The sequence below is a fragment of the Amphiura filiformis genome, chromosome 1 (assembly GCF_039555335.1).
Source record: "Amphiura filiformis chromosome 1, Afil_fr2py, whole genome shotgun sequence".
NCBI lineage: Eukaryota > Metazoa > Echinodermata > Ophiuroidea > Amphilepidida > Amphiuridae > Amphiura > Amphiura filiformis.
Window position 1 is genome coordinate 23,216,746 of NC_092628.1, and position 22,641 is coordinate 23,239,386.

Here is a 22,641-nt window from a genome sequence, read left to right on the forward strand (position 1 = left end):
AACAAATATGGCGCTGATGTGAGCCGATGCACACCGTGTGTGCAAATAGTTCCGAAATGCAAGTCATTATAAAGTTGACAAATTGGGTAACTTAGGTCAAAAAATTAGTTTTATTTATTAATCAACAAACATTAATTGCAGCTCATGTTTAAACTCATTTATGAATTGAGATTTTCAAAGCGGAAGATTGAAACTGATATCAATGCGCGACGGTATCGGCAAAATGACCACTAAGTTTTTGACCACGTTAATTCATGGCTAAAATGACCTCGTGAAAGTGGTCAAATTAAAACAGTACAACCCCCCTGAAGGGTCAAAACAACCCCAAACGTGGTCAATTCAAAATGACCACGGAAAATATAACCCCGTAGTTTTTAGTGTGTATAGCCGCTAGTCCTAAGATTTGCCAGTCCTAAGGTCTGCTAGTCCTAAGGTTTGCTAGTCCTAAGGTCTGCTAGTCCTAAGTTCCACTAGTTCTAAAGTCCACTCGTCCTAACTAAGGGTATAAGGGTCACTGGTCCTAAGGGTTACTAGTGCTAGTCCTAAGGTCTGCTAGTCCTTAGTTCCTCTAGTCCTAAGGTCCACTGGTCCTAACTAAGGGTCACTAGTCCTAAGGTTCACTAGTCCTAAGGTTCACTAGTCCTAAGGGTCACTAGTCCTAAGGTTCACTAGTCCTAAGGTTTGCTAGTCCTAAAAGTTCGCTAATCCAATAGTTTGCTAGTACCCTAACCCTAAACCTAAACCTACCCTTTGGGACTAGTGAAAACTTTCTATTTTTCAGATTAGCAAACCTTTTTTTTAAATGAAATATCAGACCTTATTTTCGGACTTGTGAACCATTGGACTAGCAAGCTTAGGAAAGCAGTCAGTCTTCATTCATCTGAGTGGAGAATCACAGCAGATAACCAAAAGTGCAGCTAAGCTGAGAACAGAAAAATTCAGCATTTGTCATAATGAAAACATACACAAAATGTCAGATTATAAACCAGCCCTGAGAAGCTTAATTTTTCCATGTTCCCTTAGTATAGCAAATCTGCAAATTATTATTAGGGCCTATCCTTACAAATTGTTTATAAAATTGCTTGAGTGAAGATCACTCTCAAAAAATTGTACAAGTCAAGAACCACCACAAATCTATACTTGTCTGCTAAAAATTATTTGCCTTTCCACGAGAACCTCAATTGGTTGTGAGCTTGCAGCTATTATTTTTGAACAGTCGGACTGCACATGGCATCTGCCAAGAGGATGAGGGGGCTAATCTAATTGTTGCATCAGACAATCTATGATCATTATACAGTCTGTCCCAATATAAATGGTGCCAGTAAAAATGGCTTATTTGTTGCCAAAAGGTTTCATTTGATGCAACTGGTATAATAGCATGTTATAGCTAAGATATTCAGCTTGTCAATACCTTTGTTTTATCCAATTTGGTGTTTTAATTAGTGAAATATGTCATTTTATGTGTACTTGCCCAAAATCCAGTTTGTGCCACTTTCTCTATAATAGTGTCAGTTTGGACAATGCATTAATTAGCATGCATGACAATAACCAAAAAATATGATGAAAAGCAACTTTTAAGTGAGTATCAAAGGCTTTTATTTATTGATTTTAAACAATGGCCCTGCAATATATCATGCTGTCTAAAAGATCTACATTCGGGACTACATATGTGACGTGTCATGTCAAAAGGAGATACTTTTGGGCAGGTTATCAATTCTGAGGTTTTTACATATTTTAAATATAGAGATATTTTGCTCCACAATGCCGTTTACTCCAATGAAATCGGACATTCCTAAGCGAAGACATTGAGTTTGTAAGTTATGGTATTATAAAATTTGAAATAGAGATATCTGCCTTTAAAAATATTATTGACAATGTTGAGAGTAGGAATTACCTAGAAAACTGTCTCAAAAAATACAAGAAGCCAGTTATATTCCGGTCTGAAACTATCAGACAATATTTTAAACATTAATAACATCACAAATTTGCAACAAACCCAAATTGTGAAAAAAATCTTGCCCAGGCAGATTTTTGGCTATTTCTCCATTTACGATCCTGCCCAAAAGTGTCTCCTTTTGACATGACACGTCACATATAGGAATTTAGCAGCTGGATTTCAGTGAAAATGGTAAAACAAAACATTCTCAAAATTATATTTCGTGGGACAACTTAAATGTATGTGGTCCATGTGAACAAAAAGATTATAGTCATTCAAATTTCAATAGAACAAAAATAAAAACAAATTAATGAAATCTTGCACTCCTTTGGCAATTTTATTTCACCTGTTTTCACTTGAATCTTGTAAGATTCAGACTTGTCACAGTGTCACTGAGCAATTATTGTCATGATATAGGAAAAGGTGGCAAATATGGATTTTGGATGAGTTCAAATAAGATGACATATATAACAAACGCAAACACTTAAGTGGAAAACAATTTTTTAAAGTATGGAAAGCTTAAAATATCTTAGCTATATAGCACTGTATTAATGTCAATTGCATCAAATTAATCCTTTTGGCAGCAAATCAGTTATTTTGCTTACACCAATTTTTATTTGGACAGACTGTAAGCCATTATCAGTAGCTAACCAGAGATTGAAAAAAAATAAATAACCATACAACCAATTTCCTGCCATTTTTATACTCATTTGCATTTATTTTCATGGCAATTTCAATGATACAGCAAAAATTAAAAAAATGGGAAAATTTTCAAAATTATTTAAAATATTTAGACTTGCGAATGTCTTAATGTTGTCCTGCCATTGCTGCACAGACAGGGTACATGTAATCCAATTGTTGCATTAGGCCAACCATGTTAGTGGACAGGAGGCAGATGATAATCATGATAATGGCACACAGCAATGAAAGCACCATATACCCACAAGACATGATGGTGTTCACACAGACGAATCCAGTTTGCAAGGACCAATTCTAGCCCGGCCTTAGAAAACTCAAAGACAGCGACTGGGTAAAACTGGACTAGTATAGGGCCTTTTGACTGTGGTGATCCAAAACCATGCTGTATCATAAAACCGGGCTATATCCAGAGAACTACTAAACACTGTGACTGATAATTCCCCAGAAGGTGGAGCAGTTAGTGGGTTTTAGCGGTTCTCGGATATAGTGTGTTTTAAAAGGCCCTATAGTAGGGCTATAAAACTGTCCCATACACAATTCGGTATCGCAAATAAAAATCCCTTTAAAAAGGGATGTGCTGGGACAAGGTTGTTCACAATAAGTACTGTAAAATATGGACCTATCTTATCACATGGGTCCCTATTTTCGACAAAAACTATGCTTAGAAATAAGTATGGGTTTGGTGACTTGAGCCACACATCTCCGTCGAAAAATAAGCAAGTACCCAAAATCCTCGCTTGATAAAACTCGACCAGATAAATCAGTTGATAACAGAATCATGTGAACATCATTATACTTAGGGTTTTACTTGGACCTCCTTTGGGCATGATAAGCTTAAATGCATGGAGTAAACAACTGCCAGGGCAATGCTCTAAATAAATTGCATAAATATTTCTTGTTCTGTGAAACAAGAAGATACTAATGAACTTTGAGTTGCATGATGGATGTACTACACGTATATGCACATCTGTGCTTTTATACAAGAGTCGTAGGGAGTCTTGAACCTATACCTTTTGTCCAAAACTATTAGTTCCGCAGGATTCACATGATCTGTGACAGTTGGTTCTTTGTAAAAGCATATAACATATTTCGTCAAATAGTCGCCCCCCTCAAATAAACGCCCCCCCCACCACTTTTTTTCAACCAAGATGTTTAAAAATGCAGATATTTTCATGCTATCTTATAAGCTTACCAAGTTGCCCATATAGTCGATAATAGCGTCACTTTTTGGCAAAAATCTGGATTGGAAACCCAGAAGTGAACCAGAATTCAGTGTTTCTAGTTCATCATTTTAGCGTGAGTTTTAAGTTGGAAAAATGTAACACCCTGGGGGGCGTTTATTTGACGAAATACGGTAACAATCTACATGAGAGCAAAGATTAATTAGTTAAAAATTCACCTTTGCGATTATTTGTTTGGTTGAAGATTCACCACGTCTAAAAACACATCTCAATTTCAAATTTGCCCCCCTTTGGCATGTTTGGTCCAGGGACAGACTTAGGTTTCACTTTTCTACTGGCCCTCCGGGCCAGTGAAATGGCAAATCTAGTGGCCCTGCAATAAATTTACTGGCCCAGCTTTTTCAATATGTTCTACTGCAAAAAAAAAAAAAGAAACCCGAACTTTTTTGTCGGTGCTTTTTGGGGAAAATCTATATCAATTTTTAATCATTTGTCATCATACAATGCATGTGTATCATATCGCAAATATCAAAAAATCAAAATTATTTGATATTCCTCGTTTTCAAAATGCAATTCGATATATCTGATGTGCTCTCACAAAAAATATGTGGAAACATCACTATCCGAGCCCTTAAAGTCAAGTAAACCTGTAAATTTTAATTTGTTTTGTACTGAATGTACTCAATGTAGAGAGTGTAGTCACTAACACAAGTTCAGTCAGTAGTCCTGCCTTTTTTAGTTCCAAAAGTTTCAAACTAGGCGGTATTTGCAGTATCGCTATCATCATCAGATATAATTATGTACATGTAGTGCATGGAAGAGCTAAGTAGTACATATAGGCCTACTACCATTCGTAAAAAGCGGCCGTATATTTCCAACTAGCAACGCAAGAATAAGAATATATTATATTAAAATATTACACACAAAAATCATTGAATAAAGATATAAATTTCAAGTGATAAGCAGAGCAGAAAACTGTGTAGATATGACCATCACTGATATCTTGTCTCGTAAGTGTTACATCAGGCTCAAAAATCTAGTGGCCCGCCGCGCCAGCATTGTTGGAAGTTTACTGGCCCGACGCAAAATCCACTGGCCCCGGGCCACCGGGCCACTGCTTAAATCCGTCCCTGGTTTGGTCCCCATGGACCAGGTTGTGTCACATATGGACAAATGTTGTGTCCATGTTTTAAAAAAATGGGCTTTAACAAAAACTCCCGGTGTCATCACTTAACATTGACTATGTGTACGCATGATCGTTCCCAATTTCGCGAAAAAAGGGGTTATTTTTAAACTATGTTCGCGAACATTTTATGTTCGCGATGTTTAAAAATAGGGTTGTTTTGACCACGGTGTACTCGAAATTAAAAAATAGGGTATATTTTTGTGAATCATGATAATGTTGAAATCACATGATGCATCCTATTGGATGTATTTGTATATATTTTTCTGTTATTTTCCTCATTTATATATAAAAAGGACAACAGAGTTCTCCTCAGAAAAGACAATGAATCAGAACAAGTGTTTTTGTGTGTGTTCTTGAAATGTTAAAAAAGGGGTACTTTTGTAAAAGTGTACTTGAAATGCAAAAAATAGGGGTATTTTTTAAGGCTAATTTGTACCCGTTTTCGTGTACAATAGGGGTAAAAATGACGAAAATGTTCTTGAAACCGCGCAAAATAGGGGGGTATTTTTGACTTAGGGAACGATCATGCGTTACGCCTTTGAATGTTAAGTGACGACACCGGGCAAAAACTAAGGGTGCAATTTAAGTAAAATCTCAAAGCCCCTTTAATCTGACATCTTCCAAGCTTAATTCCATTGTTGAGGTCACAAATTGTCCCAATCATGCATACACCAATTCCAAATCCTTTTACATAACATCTGGAAACGTTCTACCATTTTTCCATGCATCATGTCCATTCTCAATCATCACTTTTGTGAATTCTACAAAGGCCAACATGCAAACATGCCAGAAAACATCTAGAAACATTGTGACAATGTAATATAAGTTGTACTGTCGGTCTATTTATAGGATTGCAAATAACCTCACCTAAAGAGACACAGTTCTGTAACCCCTATAGGGGGCCTATATTTATTGTGCACTCATTATGACCTCTAAATGTGTTGCGTACCAAAAGACATACTCCACAACTTCAGGACAACTTTTGAGACAAGATTTGAATCGGGGTTATTGAACTATGCGTAGAAAATTATACTATTTTTATGCACTTGATACAGTATAAATGAAATTTTAAGTGCTCATTTTTTGGGCTTTGCCAAATTTGAACTGTTTCACTTATTTTCACACGGGGGGTCATAATTATTGCATGCCCCCCTTATTTGAGCATGGCAGTAGCAGCTTGGCAGCTTGGAACACGAAAAGCATGAAAATCAATGCATGAGGAGAAATTGCACCTTTACAGTTGTTTGTTACTTCCATTTTTGTGGTCCCACACACTCTCTGAATCATTTAGACATCTGGAAACATTCTCACTGTCTTCCACTAACAAGCCTGTTTAACTATAAGGAATGTTCTTTCTTTCTGAACTCCCATCATTTCCCATGTACCATTCCCTGTCTAGCCCCGCTCCTCCTTCCATTAATCTTCTTTAATGCTTTGCATGCTAGCCATGCTTCAACATTTGAAAATTTCAAGTTATGAGATATTTTCTCAAAATATCAAGAGCTATCTCAAGAACTGCTTAACCAATACTGGGCTTGTTTGTACTCATGTTAACCCATTTTTCATGAAGATTCTAAATATGGTCATGAAAATGTAAAATTCAGAAATTTTTGAAATTTTGAAGAAAATTTGGAACTTGTCGTCTGCAGTCCACACCCGTGTAGAGAGGGTTAAAATCATCTGCTCTTTTTGCAAGAATGTCTTGCTTGTTTTTCAAAGAGGAAATCATATTTCATTTTTATTTTTATCTCTTGCAGATGGAAGGACCAGATAATATACAGTCTATGTATTCAGTTACATGAAAGAGAATGAATCTTTGTCATTTTTTGAGATGACTTTTGGTCTTTGTCTGGAAACAACAAAGATAATGTTCAAAATTACCAGGTTGATTTTCTGAGTCGACCATATGGTTTTCTTAACTAATAATTAACTATTTATGAAAGTATGTAATGTGAAATTGCTGACAACTTGACAGCGTTCTACTTTAAAAGTATTTTGTAATTTGCTTATGTAATTCTCTAAGACCTGTAATTCCACCTGACCCAGCCAAACTCAGCAATAATGAAATTGAGATATCTATAAAAAGGCAAAAATATGTAGTAAAAAACACTAAAAAGAGCCAGAGACTTGGAGACTTCAACATCAGTCAGCTCAGGTACTGAGCTAAGGTAGGCCTACTGAGCTAATGGTAATAACTCAAGGGCCACATGTTGGCCACCACTAATGTATATCGTTCAACAAAAAAACATCAACAAATTTGAAAATCTGCCGAGGTCCTTCAATGTAAAATACAATTCTGCTCACCATCATTAAACAGATAGAAACCAAAGGAGAATGATAATTTAATCCAAAGACAGACAAACTGTGTAAATAATTGAGTTTTGTTTCTCTAGGCTAAGATTGCATGCAACTGGCCATTATAATCAAATGTTTCCATCCGTGAATTTAACCTAAATCAACAAATGAAAAGGATTTGTGTGTGTCTAGTGTCTGCTTGTTAAGGATACTTAAGACTGGCTTGTTATTCACTTGTTACCAGTGATGCCAACACTGTGACTTAGGTGCCAAATTTGGCTACTTGAAAATCACATGTCTCACAATTGCATGTCTCAGGTCATAGCAATCATTTTTATGTATTTTCCTTTCATTTGGTTTCAAAGAGTATGGCCTGGAAAAAATGTGGAATGTGGGAAGCTCCTTCCTCTTCTGGGAAATTTGGAAGTTTGGAGGGAAATTAAGGTCCTAAAACAAAGAAATACATAATAATTTGGAGGGAAATTTGTCTTTTTGAAGGAAACTTTTTATCATCTTCCAGGGAAATTTTCATTTTTTCCAGCCCTGGGTATAAGATTTCAGAATTCTTAGAAAAAGCTGCCTCCTTTCATCATTACCTCCTTTTATATTTAGCAAGTACCCGAAGTTTTATCATGCTCTTCCATCCAATTGGGTTATTAAATGTTCCAATTTGGGTAAAGCCACCCAAATATCCAGTACTGGCCGCTCTTTTTCGAGTTACTAAAAATTGGGCTACTTGAGAGACATTCACCGTGGTCTGGCGAGCTCATTCGCTGTACCTTGGTGCTGAAATGTTTTGGCAACACTACATGTTACATCACAACAACTGTATTCACACATGCGTTGCAGAAGATTTTGTAGATTTTTTTCCAGTTTGGTATTATTGACCAAAGTCTATCAAAACACCCATGGTACATCTACAAAAATCACTAGGAGTGTTAGTGCAAGAAGCACACATCAATAATAGCTGCCAGGAGTCATATTGTTAAATGCGTACAATATGAAAGCAGAAATTGTCTATGAGGCAGCTATTGCATATATTGGGCCTTTTTGACTAGCCCATCGACTCATGTCTGATGGGCAAGAGTGGCTATTAAATTCAGAAGCCATGGTTAACATACCATAGCGTGAGACACCTGATTCGGGAGGGGGAACAGGGACTAGTTGAGTGGGCACTGGAATAGATTGAGGGGCCACCTGTCATTTTTTGGTATTTTTTCTACAGAATTTGTCCAATTTTACCTCTACCCAACTCCTAGTACCCAAAATGATAGATGCTGCTAACAGAATACATTTCCATCAAAAAAAAACCAGGAGAGTTTTGAAAAAGAACATCAAATGTGCCAAAAATGCTCATAAACAGGCTAAAAATAAATAAAAGACAGAAATTTTGGGCAGCAAAAAAAAAAAACCCAGCAATTCCTGCTTAAGCAGGAAAACTCTTCAAGTTACAACAATCAAATTGACCTTTTGAAGCTTGTTGATCATTTGCAGGAGCAGTTATTATAAGGCAAAACATTTTGTACAAGAAATCTCTCATTGTCCTTTTAGTAATTAAGATATCCACATTTGGACATTCTCTTGTCATCTGAATCAGACAAGTTGCTGTATAAAATGCCAAGGACCTCTTGTCTCCAAGTTCCAAGAATTCTGTAATCTTATACCTGACCATAAAAGACTGCCATCCAATCTAAAAATATATTTTATGAAACAATCCAAAGAAAACAATTTCATTTTCATTGTTCTTTAAAGTTAGTCTTTAAATGACATCCTGTGGACGTATAACCTTTAAATGCCGAGACTTGTGCGAGCTCTCGTTTAAGCTTACTCAATAAAATATTGAACTTGTGCTTGATAATGATATGATCTTAAAGCGGCAAACTGGTCTTTCATTGAAGAAATAAAGTATTTTTTCTACCGACAACACATTATTTGGATGTAACTGTAAATTATACTGCAATGCTCATTATTTCTATTCATTACCGCAAAATAGAGAAAATTATATATTTTTTTGCCCTAGTATAATCGAAGACAGAATTGCAAAGACTAACTTGCATCTGATGTTATTTGTCAATCAAGCTCGGTCATGGTTTGTTTGCGAGTATCGTCATGATTGAGTTTCTGAACACGGCAGTAACACAGCATGCCTTATGGTTAATTTTGCACCTTCAAATATACAAACCACCTCAAAAGTTATAGGTCTTAGTAATAGGAAACTTTCTTTCAACAATGCCTGGAGAAGTTGCTTTTTGCCTTGTACCATAATTTTCAGCCATTTTCTGCAATTCCTTTTCTACAATCAGCACCAGATGAATCAACCTTCATTTTACACGCTACTAACCAATGAAGGGTCGTAGGGTGTTTGATTGACAGTGACGTCAGATGCAAACTTTTAATTCTGTCTTTGATTATAGAGTATGCATATCCGTAATAATAATTGGCAGTGGAGGTAATAGAATGCCTGTTCCTTGTGTCTTGTTTGTTTTGGCTCCCTGTTCTGTTTTTGTTTTTCCATCTTATTTTATTCAGAAATTGAGTTTCATCTAAATAAACAAATCAAACAATTTTATTAGCTGCGCTGTTATAGTTGCGACTCAGCATTGCTATCTTGGTTTAGGATCACAACTTTAATATCAATACTTTAATACTAATCTGGTTTGTGGGCTGGAAGCTTAACAACTTCAAAGGAAAAAGCTTCACAGTGATGACCATCACACTCTTCAATCTCAGTTTATTAATGTTGGCATTTAGACAGCCAAAGCCATAACCCAAAATCCTATTTAACTCATTTTACTTCCCTAGAAAAAGAGTTAACAAACTTCATATCTGTCAAAATATCACCAGCCATATCAAGCTGATCCTTTTTCAATCTTAAATTGAGATGATTTAAGACATTCTAATCCAAGACAAATGCAATAGTTTTTTAACACACAACGCTTGAGATGGGACAAGAAGAAGCAAACCCTTTGTGACAGTCATTGGCCTATATCATGTTTATGGCCTACATATATGACCTATTTAGTATTCTGATTCTCTCATCAAGTCCTATATTTAGCAGTCACGTTAGCTCAATCATTAAAGGGACTTATTTCCGGTGCTTGTGTGCATGCAGCAAATGCCACATGCGTTAATGTCCTCACTCTTTGCTCAAATGAACACGAATTGAACTTGCTTGAAATTCTCATGAATGAAGAGTTCACTGCTGTAATACTGTGAAGGTTAAGGCCCATTCAGTGATTTGCTCATCCGAATGATCATATAAATCATCAAAATTTAGATTATGGTACCTTTGTTATTGTCATAGATGTACTAACATAGCCTGCTAGTGGTTCAGCCGAAAGCTGTGTATTTAAGATAAAATAAGGCATTTACATGTAATCTGTAATTTATACTGTCAGTATATAAATTAGCTACATGTATTTGAATGGGGCTTCAACTTCATCAATACTGCTGTTTTCTTTGTTTTTTTGCCACATATTTCATTTCAAAAATACCAAATGACAATTTGAATGACTTATCTTTCACTTTTAAGCAATTTATAAACAATTTCAATTTTATACATTTGTGAATGGGACTTTATTAATAGAGTACAAGGATTAAAACAAGCACTGACATAATTTCCTGAAACTGCTTTAACATTTTCTGAAAATGTGTACGTATTACCCTATACTTTGTACAGGGTAGATCCAAGCAAAATTTCCTGAAATCAGGAAATTTCCTGAAAATTTACATCCCTGAGAGTATTCTACTCACTAATCATATAGGTAGGCATACAACTTCATCAGAGAACAGGCTAAACAATTTATGGAGCCTATATCTCTGGTATCTTTAGTGTGAAAAAAAAATCAACATTTTGTACAAAAAATGTTTGCAAAAATGTTTTGTTTTACAACAACAGCACAAACAAAGTTCAAATTATATTCCATCCATTCATTTCTAATTCAAGGCATTTTCCCATACTCTGTAAACTGCCAAGATGAGTGGCCAAATTGGATTTATTGAGACATCAAATGACCATCATCCCTCCATACATCCATCTTCCAGACCTTGAGGATGATTTGATTATTTAGACAAGATTTTGACCTTGATGCTTGCCTAATACTTGTCATCTTCATGCTCCATTCACAGGGAAGATATATTGCATGTCCCACAGTGTATCCTTTTAGTTTCCTGTGCTTGTAGTTGTACCAGAGCTATATGTAGTTTAACATGGGGCTTTAATAACTGAAACCTTCTTATCAAAAAATTTGGTACGGGGATGTGCCACACAAACTTTCTGATGCTGACTTTCTCTATACCTACTTTTTGCTGTTTTTGCTACCCAACAAAAAACACCCAAAAATCACCCAAATCTACCCTAATTGGGCGCATTTGCCCAAATTTGCCCAATTGGACGCATTGGCCTTCCAATCAATATACCAAAATCGCTGAAAAGGCACACCAAACCCGTGGCACATCTCCGTATACCTTCAATCAGGGAGAGACCCCCTCCCCCGGTACTGAAAGTACCTCAATAAACAGAGCACATCCTAATCTTGCAAAATACGGTACTTTATTAGCCAGAATATTCTCAACATGAAAAGGCATTTTAAGCCTGTGCAAAGGAAATAGGAGTGTCATTTGATTACATGTAACACATTGCAAAGGATTCTGGGAAGGAAAAGATGCCCCTCTGCTCCATACCAATTATAGTTAACCTATTACATAAGGCTTTCTCATCTTCTCTGATCTGACCAATCCTATTCGAGGAAAATGGTCATTTCTATGTTTGTGGAATTTTTCGCTCTTTGCTGATTTTTAACTATTTATTTTAAATTAAAAATTTTGAGATTTCTTACATTGACCTATATATAAAAGCACATATTTACACTTTTTTATTTTCATGGTAGCTGTGTTGATCGCCAACAAGGTGAAAATTAATGTTCTGTGAAATTTCCACTTTCATAGTATAGTAGGATGTACACCACAAACCAAAAGTCCCTTTATGAAAACATATGGAGAGAAGGCAAAAACCTTTTTTTTTTCTGGTACTTCAAACTCTTATTTTTAAGTAGCAAAAGAAGTCTGCAGATATACAAGAAATGCTCAAGGGTTTTCCCTGCAAAATACACTCTCTCAATGATAAGACATTAGGGGAGATGCCTCCCATAGATATCTCACACACATCAAGGATAAAATATGGAAAATTATCAGAATTTGAAACAATTAATTTTATGTTGTGGTATATCCAAAAGCCAGCACAACTCAAGCAAAGAGAAAGAGAATATTTAGAAACAATTTTATCATTTACTTTTTTTAGTTTTTTTCCCTTGTTACCTCACAAGCCTATCAGATTTTTTTAAAGTCAATATTTTGTCTTAAAAAGGATGGTCAATATATTTTTCTGTGTCGCAAATTGACTTCAAAACAGTGAGCAATGCAAACAAAAATAGCGACAAAGTCTATTTTACATGGAGTCCATCTGGGAACATCTTAATCCATTTCCCTATCAAGTAATCACATACTCCTTTTACCAATTATTTCAAAACAACATCTTCACATACAATTGCTGTGACATTTCAGACCCAAGACTGAGAACTAAGTGCAAGATAACCCTATATCCAATAGCTGCCCTGTAGACATTCTGACAGTTTTTTGCATTCTATATTGTATATATCTAAAAATATGACAGCTGGCAGCTATTGCAGATAGGGCTTTCTTGATCTAAACTCTTGAGATGTGTTGGTATTAACTATGAGTGAGAAAGCATAGACTTCACAGCTTAAGGAATAAAGCTGCGTAACAGGTCCTAATCCTTTTCTGAAATACACTCCTCTGAAGCTAATTTTGTGCTTGGTAAAACAAAGGATAACCCATACCTTCTGCCAATGGCGTAGCATCATAGGGGCACGGGGGGCATGTCCCCTCCCCCCACCGATCTGAAATTTTAAAAATCCCATAGGAAAATTGCCGAAAAATGGCTTGTGGCCCCCCAATAATTTAAACAGCACCATTGTGCATTATGGCCTGTACATTATGATATGAAACATAAACATTAACCCCTGGTCAAGTACAAAGTTTTCCTTGTCGATTGGTGTCGCACTGTGAAGAAATCTCAATTTTCGAGAGTAAAACTAGAAAAAAAAAGTACTGTAATTCAATAGAAGCTTTATATTAAAGCTATTATAATAAATTTTTCAAATTTTTCATGTTCTCACAGAATCACTGAAAACCCCAGTCTAGAAGTGTGAAAAAAACCTGTTTTAAAAACTTTTAGATGTTTGAAAATGCAAAATTCTGCATTATACACCCACTGGCAATCAAACACACACAAGATGCTTGGACTATAATAATACTACTGGCCTTACTGGACTATTAATATGTCTGATATTGCCTTAGACCACGGTCTGACATATGGACATCAGACAGCCCCAATCCAATCAGAGAGATGTGCATGATCTATACTTGCATGCCTCATTACCCGATGATGATAGAATTGGTCTGGAAGATGAAATGATGCGGTTTTTAATTTGTACTGTGATATTTTAAACTGTCTGTGAGGATATTATTGCTTTATTCCCATTGCATTATATATGAGAACGATAAAACAGAATTACGTTAAAATTACAAAATTGGTCTTCCGCTGAGGGATTCAGTCATATGTACTTACCCAAGGTCATTAATAAATGTGTACTTTTGGGAATGCTAAATTGTTTGCTAAATCACTGGTATAATTGGATTATTGAATTTCTATTTCCATAACTCCATGAGAACTACCTGCTGATTAATAGCCAAAAACATGGTTTCATTATCAATTGGCCCAATCAGCAACATTGTTAGAATAATTTCACCACAAAAAAATTGGGGTGAATTATTTGCAAAGCTCCATTCTGATTGGTGATTAAAGTAAAAATATCATGTAATTGACCAATCAGAGGCAATGTTAGATCGGCAAGTAGTGCTGGTGGGGGTTAAGTACACTTCAACTTGTTCCTCATCTTTGCTTGTCTTTTTGTCAAGCATACCTAGGAGATAACACTGACTAAACTTCGGCCAGGCCAAACCAGGCACAAGTGACCTGGTGAAAGGGGTTGTGCTTCTTTCCCTGATTTGCAGATTTAAAAAAATATATCTGAAGTAAGTTTACTTCAGTGAAACAATGATCTTCAGTGGATAGCATAGTTGATTTAAAGCTATCTTCAGTAGATAGCATACTTGACTTCCAGTGATCTTCAGTAGATAGCATACTTTATTTCTAATTATCTTCAGTAGATAGCATACTTGATTTTCAGTAGATTGCATACTTGATTTCCAGCTATCTTCAGTAGACAGCATACTTGTGATCTTTAGTAGATAGCATATTTGATTTATAGCTATCTTCAGTAGATAAGCATACTTGATTTTCAGTGATCGTCAGTAGAGAGCATACTTGATTTCCAGTGTTCCTTAGTAGATAACATATTTCATTTAGAACTATCTTCAGTAGATAGTAATATTAATTTCCATCTATCTTTAGATAGCATACTTGAATTCAAGCAATCTTCAGTAGATAAGATAGCATAACTGATTTCAGAACTGGTATATAGCATTATTTATTTCCAGCTATCTTCAGTAGATAGCTCAATTAATTTAAAACTATCTTCAGTAGACAGCATACTTGATTTGGAGTTACCTTCAGCAGATAATATATTTCAGTTAGAGCTATCTTCAGAGAGCATACTTGAATTCAAGCTCTCTTCAGTAGATAGCATAATTGATTTCCAGCTATCTCTAGTAGATAGCATATTTGATTGCAAGCTATCTTCAGTAGATGGCATTGTTTATTTCCCGATATATTCAATAAATAGCATAATTAATTTCAAGCTATCTGCAGTGTCTAGCATACTTCGATCATGCTATCTTCATAAGATAGCATAATTTATTTCCAGGTATAAAAGTATCTTTAGTATAAAATAAATAATTTCAAGCTATCTTCAGAAGATAGCATACCGGTACTTGATTTAGAGACAAATCATTAAATAAATTCCCTCAATTTAAGCTATCTTTAGTAGTTAGCATATGTTTTTGTTCATATCAAGCCATCTGAAGTTGACAGTGGTCTTTATTTGTAGCTATCTTCAGAAGATAGGTATTGGTAAAGATAGTTCAAAATAAAAACATACAGCATGGCTGATTTAAGGTTGTCTTCAGTAAATACAACACTTCAATAGAGAGCCTATCACAACATCTAAATATGAGGCCAACTTTTTTTACAATCAACAAAATGCTTATTTACTTGAAATAAAGATGCAGTTCTTGTTAGCAATTACACAAATCCTACCAAATCTGCTGCACTGAAATTGGTACCGTATCAACCTTGCAATATAGTTGCCTAAGTTGTGTACATACTTAAACATGGAAGTAATCCCTATATTATCTTAATATGCTCCTTGTTATGATGCCTACTTCTGTTAATGCACAACTTGTCCTTGAAAATGTTTATTGGTTAAAACCTTTATTTTCTTTCTTCAAAGTTAATAACTAAATAAAGCAAAGATCACATGAGCAGTGTAGAAGACAGTATGACATATGAAAACAATAACAAGGTACAACCTTTTCCCATCAGAGGGTAATCCCCATGACTAATTTGGTAATTGAGTAATTGTCTATGCAAACTAATCCAGTTTAGACTATCCATCAAACAAGAGAGACGGAATAATTCATTTTTCATAAATGCGATATTTCTTGTAATAAACATTACCCTTTTCCAATTATAATGTACTTTAACAAATATATTTTTCATCCTTTCAATTTTCTAATGCAACATTCAAAAATTAGCATTAAGCATGATCTTTGTAATATCTTTTATGCACCATTAAATTTTAACATTGCCTAGACTCGGTGACGGCAAAAAAGCATTAAAAATTTTATAGCTGCTAAAAAGGAGGGATTGGCTAATGCGGTAATTTGTATCGGTATGACAGGTACGGGTCCGTCCTCACAATGATAATTTCAAGGTCAAGATCAGGGTTGTTCATCTCAAGAGACATGATGCCTGTGTAATGTCAAAAATAGAAATGTCATTATGCAGTGGCCTGTGTCCGTGGGAAAAATATGCAGTCCGGAGATACTATCTATATGACAAGGATGGGACATGTAAACAACATTTCATGTGTATCAATTTGGTGTGGTAATGTCTTATGGTTAAACATGTGTTAGGGAAGGTTGCAATTGCTGAAGATGCATTGTTCAATATAATTAAAACATGATATACCTATAAATAAAGTTGACTTGTGTTGTGCTCTTTAGAGGTGCATTTATACTTAGGGTGATTATTTCACAATCAGTTTTTGATATAACTACAATAAAATCTGTATCAAATTATTTTAATGATGTGCTATTATTTCTGATTTTCTAACATTTTGAAGATAGAGGTATTCATTCTTTAGAAATTGCAAGTGTTGAAACCTTGCTTTTGAGTTTTTTAAAAAAGGGGGAAAAGGATATTTGATTCAGAACATTTTATACATTGAGAATCTTCATTTAACCCCATGGATGCTATCGCCAAATTATCAGAATCTAAGGGATATTTTGATTGGTTATAAAGAAAGCTATATTATGTATTTAGCCAATCAGAGATATGGTAAGAATAGTCAGTAGGGCTGTAGGGGATTAAGATTAAATTGCTAAGAGATTAAAAAGCTCTACTTTGATTGGTTACTCAGATGATTATATCATGTAATTACCCAATCACAAGCACTGTAACTTAGAAAGACAGCAGTGTCAATGTGGTTAAGTCATCCACACAACTCATCCCAAGAGCTCCATCATATCTGACGCATCTCCATGCTAAGAATTTTATCACATCTGAGACGTACCTTCCAACTCAATCTTGGATGGATCATAGTCAATAATTAGCATACATTGTTCTTGTACCATGCGATAAATTCAGGAGACACATGCCTTGGTCAATTAAGTGATCTGGCTGTAGTTTGTATACATAGCAAGGTCCATGGGTCAGTGTTGATTAATACTTGGAGTAGCAAGACAGGCTGACTTTGAATAATAACAAAAAAATGTTGGCGATTTATCATGCCAAAACAAAATGGCCACTGCATAAGTTACATATTGTTGCTTGATAAGAGTGACCCATGGTACTCTAGACTCCAGACCATTGGGGTGGGCATTCTTACTTGAAATTGCTTTAGTATGCCAAAATATTCTCATTTTCTGCTATACCATATTTGCCCTGATGTGGCAGTGACATCAGTGCGCATTTCTTTGAGTGCAGCTTTAAATCGCTAGTGTTCGCTCAAAGCACTGGCGTACACACTCAAAGACATCGCGCAGATGCGTGTGAGAAACAACTGCTATAACGCATTGACTTCTGATTACAACATCAGGGTGAAAAATGGTTTAGTGTTATTTTCCTAGTAGTGACCCAACTTTGGTAAAGAGTTAACCCCATGAAAACTACCTGCCGATTGGTCAAAACAAAGTTTTCATTATCAATTGGACCAATCAGCAACATTGTTAGAATAATTTCACCGCACAAATAAATTGGGGTGAATTATTTGCAAAGCTCCATTCTGATTGGTGATTAAAATGACGATATCGTGTAATTGACCAATCAGAGGCAATGTTAGATCGGCAGGTAGTGGGTTAAACATACATCATCACCAATATTATTAGTCTGTGAGCTATCTATCATAATGGTGTATCAGTATTTTCATTTATGACCTCCCTCACAGGACTGTCTATGAGAGTCCTGTTCAGATGATTATTGAATTCTCAAGGATTGGTGTGCTCGAGAATTGCGATTCCCTAAGTCAATCCCTGAGTGTGTGTCCACACAACACAATTGCAGCCTGGAATCCTTGAGTTTCACAATGCCTGATGACGTCAGCTCTAGAATTACAACCGGAAGCTTACAGTGACCTGTAATGGCACGCCGAATTGAGCCATATTAAATAATAAAACCAAGGTCATAGGTTAAGTTCAGCTCTCGAGAATACCAAAATGTATCGTTCACACAGCAGTTGCACTCGAGGATCACTTGAGGAAATCATGAAATCCCGTAAATATCTTGGGGATAAATTTGGGGGCAAACTTAGGGATTGAAAACCTCAAGACAGTTCATGCGGTGGATTTCCCAAGTTTTTGCTCAAGAACCACATACGAGTAGCTTAAGCAAAAAACTGTCCATGTGGATGTACCTGTGGAGTGACCAGGGAGTGTTTATGCTTTTCATAAATCTTCTGAAAATATTAAAGAAAATTGCTTGTGTTTTAGTGGGTACTAAACAGTTCATTTACCTTCGATCAATTGAACTTCATTTTAAGGAGACACTGGCCTAGCAAATGAGTCAAAATATGCTAAGGTGTTATAAAAGTGAACACAGGGGTCAATTTCTAAACTTGGTTATTTTTCTCTGCAACTAACTTCATATGATAGTGTACATAATTAGCTACAATGATATAGAAAGCAAAATATAAGTTGTTGTACATGAACTTCAGATTTTATTTTTTCGGTTTGGAACTTCAACCTTATGTCGTCCAGATTTGACAGACAAAATATTTCAATTTTTGTGGCATAAATAATAAATTTATCATCAGGAGGTACTCTTTTGCACTTATTTTAATGTAACAAATATAGTTCTTATGAATAAATGTCAAAAAACAATCCAAATAAATAAATAAATAGTTCTAAATGTCTTTGAAAATTGGTTTGTGGTTCATACGACTTACAAAAGGTAAGGTACAACTACAATTAACCTCATTACAGCCACTGGATATCAAAGAATATTTGTAAATTTTTGAAAAAGGTTAAGTATAACATGTTTGCAGAGTTTAAATGAAGTTTAAAGATAGAACATAGTAAATAAGAGGATTAATTCAGATGTGCTTGACGTCGTCAGTTTGATTTGACACACATGTGCGTCGTCAGATTTGACGGACACACATGTGCGTCGTCAGATTTGACAGACAAAATATTTCAATTTTTGTGGCATAAATAATAAATTTATCATCAGGAGGTACTCTTTTGCACTTATTTTAATGTAACAAATATAGTTCTTATGAATAAATGTCAAAAACAATCCAAATAAATAAACAAATAGTTCTAAATGTCTTTGAAAATTGGTTTGTGGTTCATACGACTACAAAAAGGTAAGGTACAACTACAATTAACCTCATTACAGCCACTGGATATCAAAGAATATTTGTAAATTTTTGAAAAAGGTTAAGTATAACATGTTTGCAGAGGTTAAATGAAGTTTAAAGATAGAACATAGTAAATAAGAGGATTAATTCAGATGTGCTTGACGTCGTCAGTTTGATCGGACACACATGTAATAGCGTCGTCAGTTTTGACGGACACTTGCACAATTTAATATCACAAAACCTGGCCAATATTAGAAAAGACATTGAATTTTAAAAAGTGCAGGTGTGCTACAAATCCCTTGCTTAAAAGGAGCTGTATATAGTGTGATTTGGCAGATTTACTTGAATTTTCTAGCCTAGATCTGCAATTTACAGTGGGCAATAAATCTGTCCTCCTGATTCTATATGTGATCGCACTCCTCCAAACTCAATCCCTTTTCAATGACCAGCTTACAATAAGTGTATTTGCCTTTAAATTCCGAGTATTACATGTAGATGTACATTGCATGGTAAATTTCACAAGTTTGTTATTACATAATAAGAATTCTTAACATATAAAATTAAGAATTCATGCTTTCCATAGTCAATTTTTTCAGAACCTATCGTGCCATAGATTGCTGACTGGACATGTACATGTAGGTAAGTTATATCATCCAAGTTGCTCCATTTTGCAAACAATACAGCCAGCTACTTTAACACCAATCTAGAATCACCATGAAAATGTGGTTCAAGTTGTTCCAATAATAATAATGGAATTTGTACAATAACATTGTTTGGTTTTAACTTTTTTTTTCTTTCTTTTCTTACACAGATAAGTCAACTGTAAAACAAAGAAGACACTCGCTGGTCACAACAATATGAGTGCATTCATCAGTCATAAGAACAAATAACTTATTTACACATCTATGTGCTATAGTTAGCAAGTCAAATTTACCCAACCATTTAGGTGTATACAACTAAGCACTATGTTAAGCCGTGCATGGCAGTGTAATTTAAAGTTCTGCTGCAAACTTGAACTGTCCTCTGTTGCTGATTGGGAATGGGGCAGAAAGAGTTCTTACAACCTTGTGTGATTCATACCAAAGAAGATCTGCGGATCTGGCCACTTCCAGAACTTGCCAGCTTTCTCTAGGCAATCGATTTCTGTTTCATCTCCTACAATTTGTTTGACTATCCCAGGATAATACATTCCCTTATATTCGGCTAACACCCAGTCACCAATTCTCCACTGCTTATCTTCATAATCTGAAAATGCATGAAAAATAATTGTAATATAATGTACAATATAATATTATTCTTATACTTGTAGAGAAAATATATATTTTAAGTGTACATTGATATGAAATAAATGCATGTGTAGTAGTACTTGTCATAAATATGTCAATCTAAGATTACTGAAGACAAATCTTACCTCAGCATCTACTTAAGAAAATGTTTCATGCATCTTTGAACTTTGTAATCTAAAGTTATATAATAAGCATATATTTCATAAAGGTTCCTCAAACAGACTTGTCATAAGTAGATACTCATTATATCACAATATGAACCAACTTTTAATCACAGGGTGTACAAATTTACCTGTCTTGTGATTCTGCACTTGATTAGTGAGAGATGCATCCAGGTCTGGCTCAGATTCATCCGATTCGTCACGTTCACCTGAAATAGAGCAAACATTAAATGCCAAATAATGTTACTTAAGCAGGGAGGGTTGATAGCATACTGTAAGAAAGAAATATACTGCAATTGTGATTAAAAGTAACATTAAGTTAAGCACAGGGAAAATGCTTGCGATTTCTGAGAGTAAAATCGCTGCGCAGTTTCTGAAAATGTGCTATTTTATAATTTGCACATTTTTTAACAAAATGCTAATTTTTCTCCCCAAAAGTTCAAATACATGCAATATTAAAATTTTTATTCTTTTTTCCTTCTATATTTTTATGAATTTTTTTTCGACGGCCTATTTTCTATACTTTAAATAGCATGGATTGTGTTGCAGGTCATTGTGGATTCTTTGATTTTTGTAAAAACTTCAGGTTTTTGCAAAGTTAGTACTTGAAAAATGGTTATTTTGGTAAAATCTTAAAATTTGTGGTCGGACCCAAAATGCGCGATTATACCCAAAATGCGCAAATTCCTCGTTTTTGTGCATCACACATTTTCCCTGTCCTTACATTAAGTCTTTGCATTTATACGCATTACACGCTTTTTGTAGGTCATGATGTTATCAGCAATTTTGTATTAACAAGTTTCCACTTTGTAAATAATAAATTCAACATGTACTGTTAATGACATTGAAAATAAAAACATTTCTGACATACCTTGCAACTGTCTGAACAAGTCTTCAATACTTTCTTCATCAGGGGAAGGCTTATCTGCACCAGGGAAGGCTCATCTGCACCAGGGAAGGCTTATCTGCACCAGGGAAGGCTCATCTGCATCAGGGGAGGCTCATCTGCACCAGGGGAAAGCTCTTCTGCAGTGTCATTTGGGGAAGGTTCTTCTGATGGTTGGTTTTCATGAGAAGTGGGTATTTCACGATCCATCTTCAATACTTGTCTCTGCCACGGGTTAACGTAAGTTGCATTGGCACAGTTGGTTGGGGGACTTGAAATGCACCCTTCACAGAAGCACCCCAGTAAACGAGTTTTTATCACACCTGGCGACACACACTTGATGGCATGAAAGGCACGGGTTCCTGCTACTGGCTTCTTAACTTCTCGTTTTCTTTCTCTTTGGATTTCATTTCTTCTGACGAAGAAGAACGACGGCGTTGTCCTTGCAACTTTCTCTTGACAGTTCTTCTTTACAGTAGGTGTACATTTCTTCTGCTGTATTAATCACAGCTCTTTTCGAAACAACAGCTCTCCTGACTGCACTTTTACCACCCCTGAAACCCCATCGCTAGGCCCCTTTCCATGCCTTGATCCGAAATATAGTCTTTCAAAGTCGTCGACCCCATAATCCTCTGTGGCATAGCTTATGTCACCAAATGGGCCGCGGGATTTATATTGACAGCCGCAGCCGTCCGTGTACTCAACTATGTGTTCCAAAGGAAGTCCCCTACTTTCCTTGAGGTGCTTTACAGCGACCTCTTCGAAATGATGCACTGCATGGAAATCGTGCCCTAAATCTTCGCTTATGAAAACCATCGCCTCTTGGACTATGTGGGACTGAGTTGCATCAGAGTGCACACAATTATAATAGCCAACGATAGGGTGAACAGTC

The 22,641-nt window shown here is 35.6% G+C and overlaps 1 protein-coding gene and 1 long non-coding RNA gene across 2 annotated transcripts in view; both read right to left on the reverse strand.

Moving 5' to 3' along the window:
• Window positions 1–22,641, reverse strand: part of LOC140171645 (inactive tyrosine-protein kinase transmembrane receptor ROR1-like) — a 462,163-nt gene that overhangs the window by 330,273 nt on the left and 109,249 nt on the right.
• LOC140171585 (uncharacterized) lies at window positions 20,235–21,816 on the reverse strand. Its single transcript, XR_011861622.1, has 3 exons — window positions 21,735–21,816; window positions 20,995–21,072; window positions 20,235–20,661 (listed from the first exon to the last, which is right to left on the reverse strand). It is a non-coding gene; the product is annotated as an uncharacterized lncRNA (long non-coding RNA).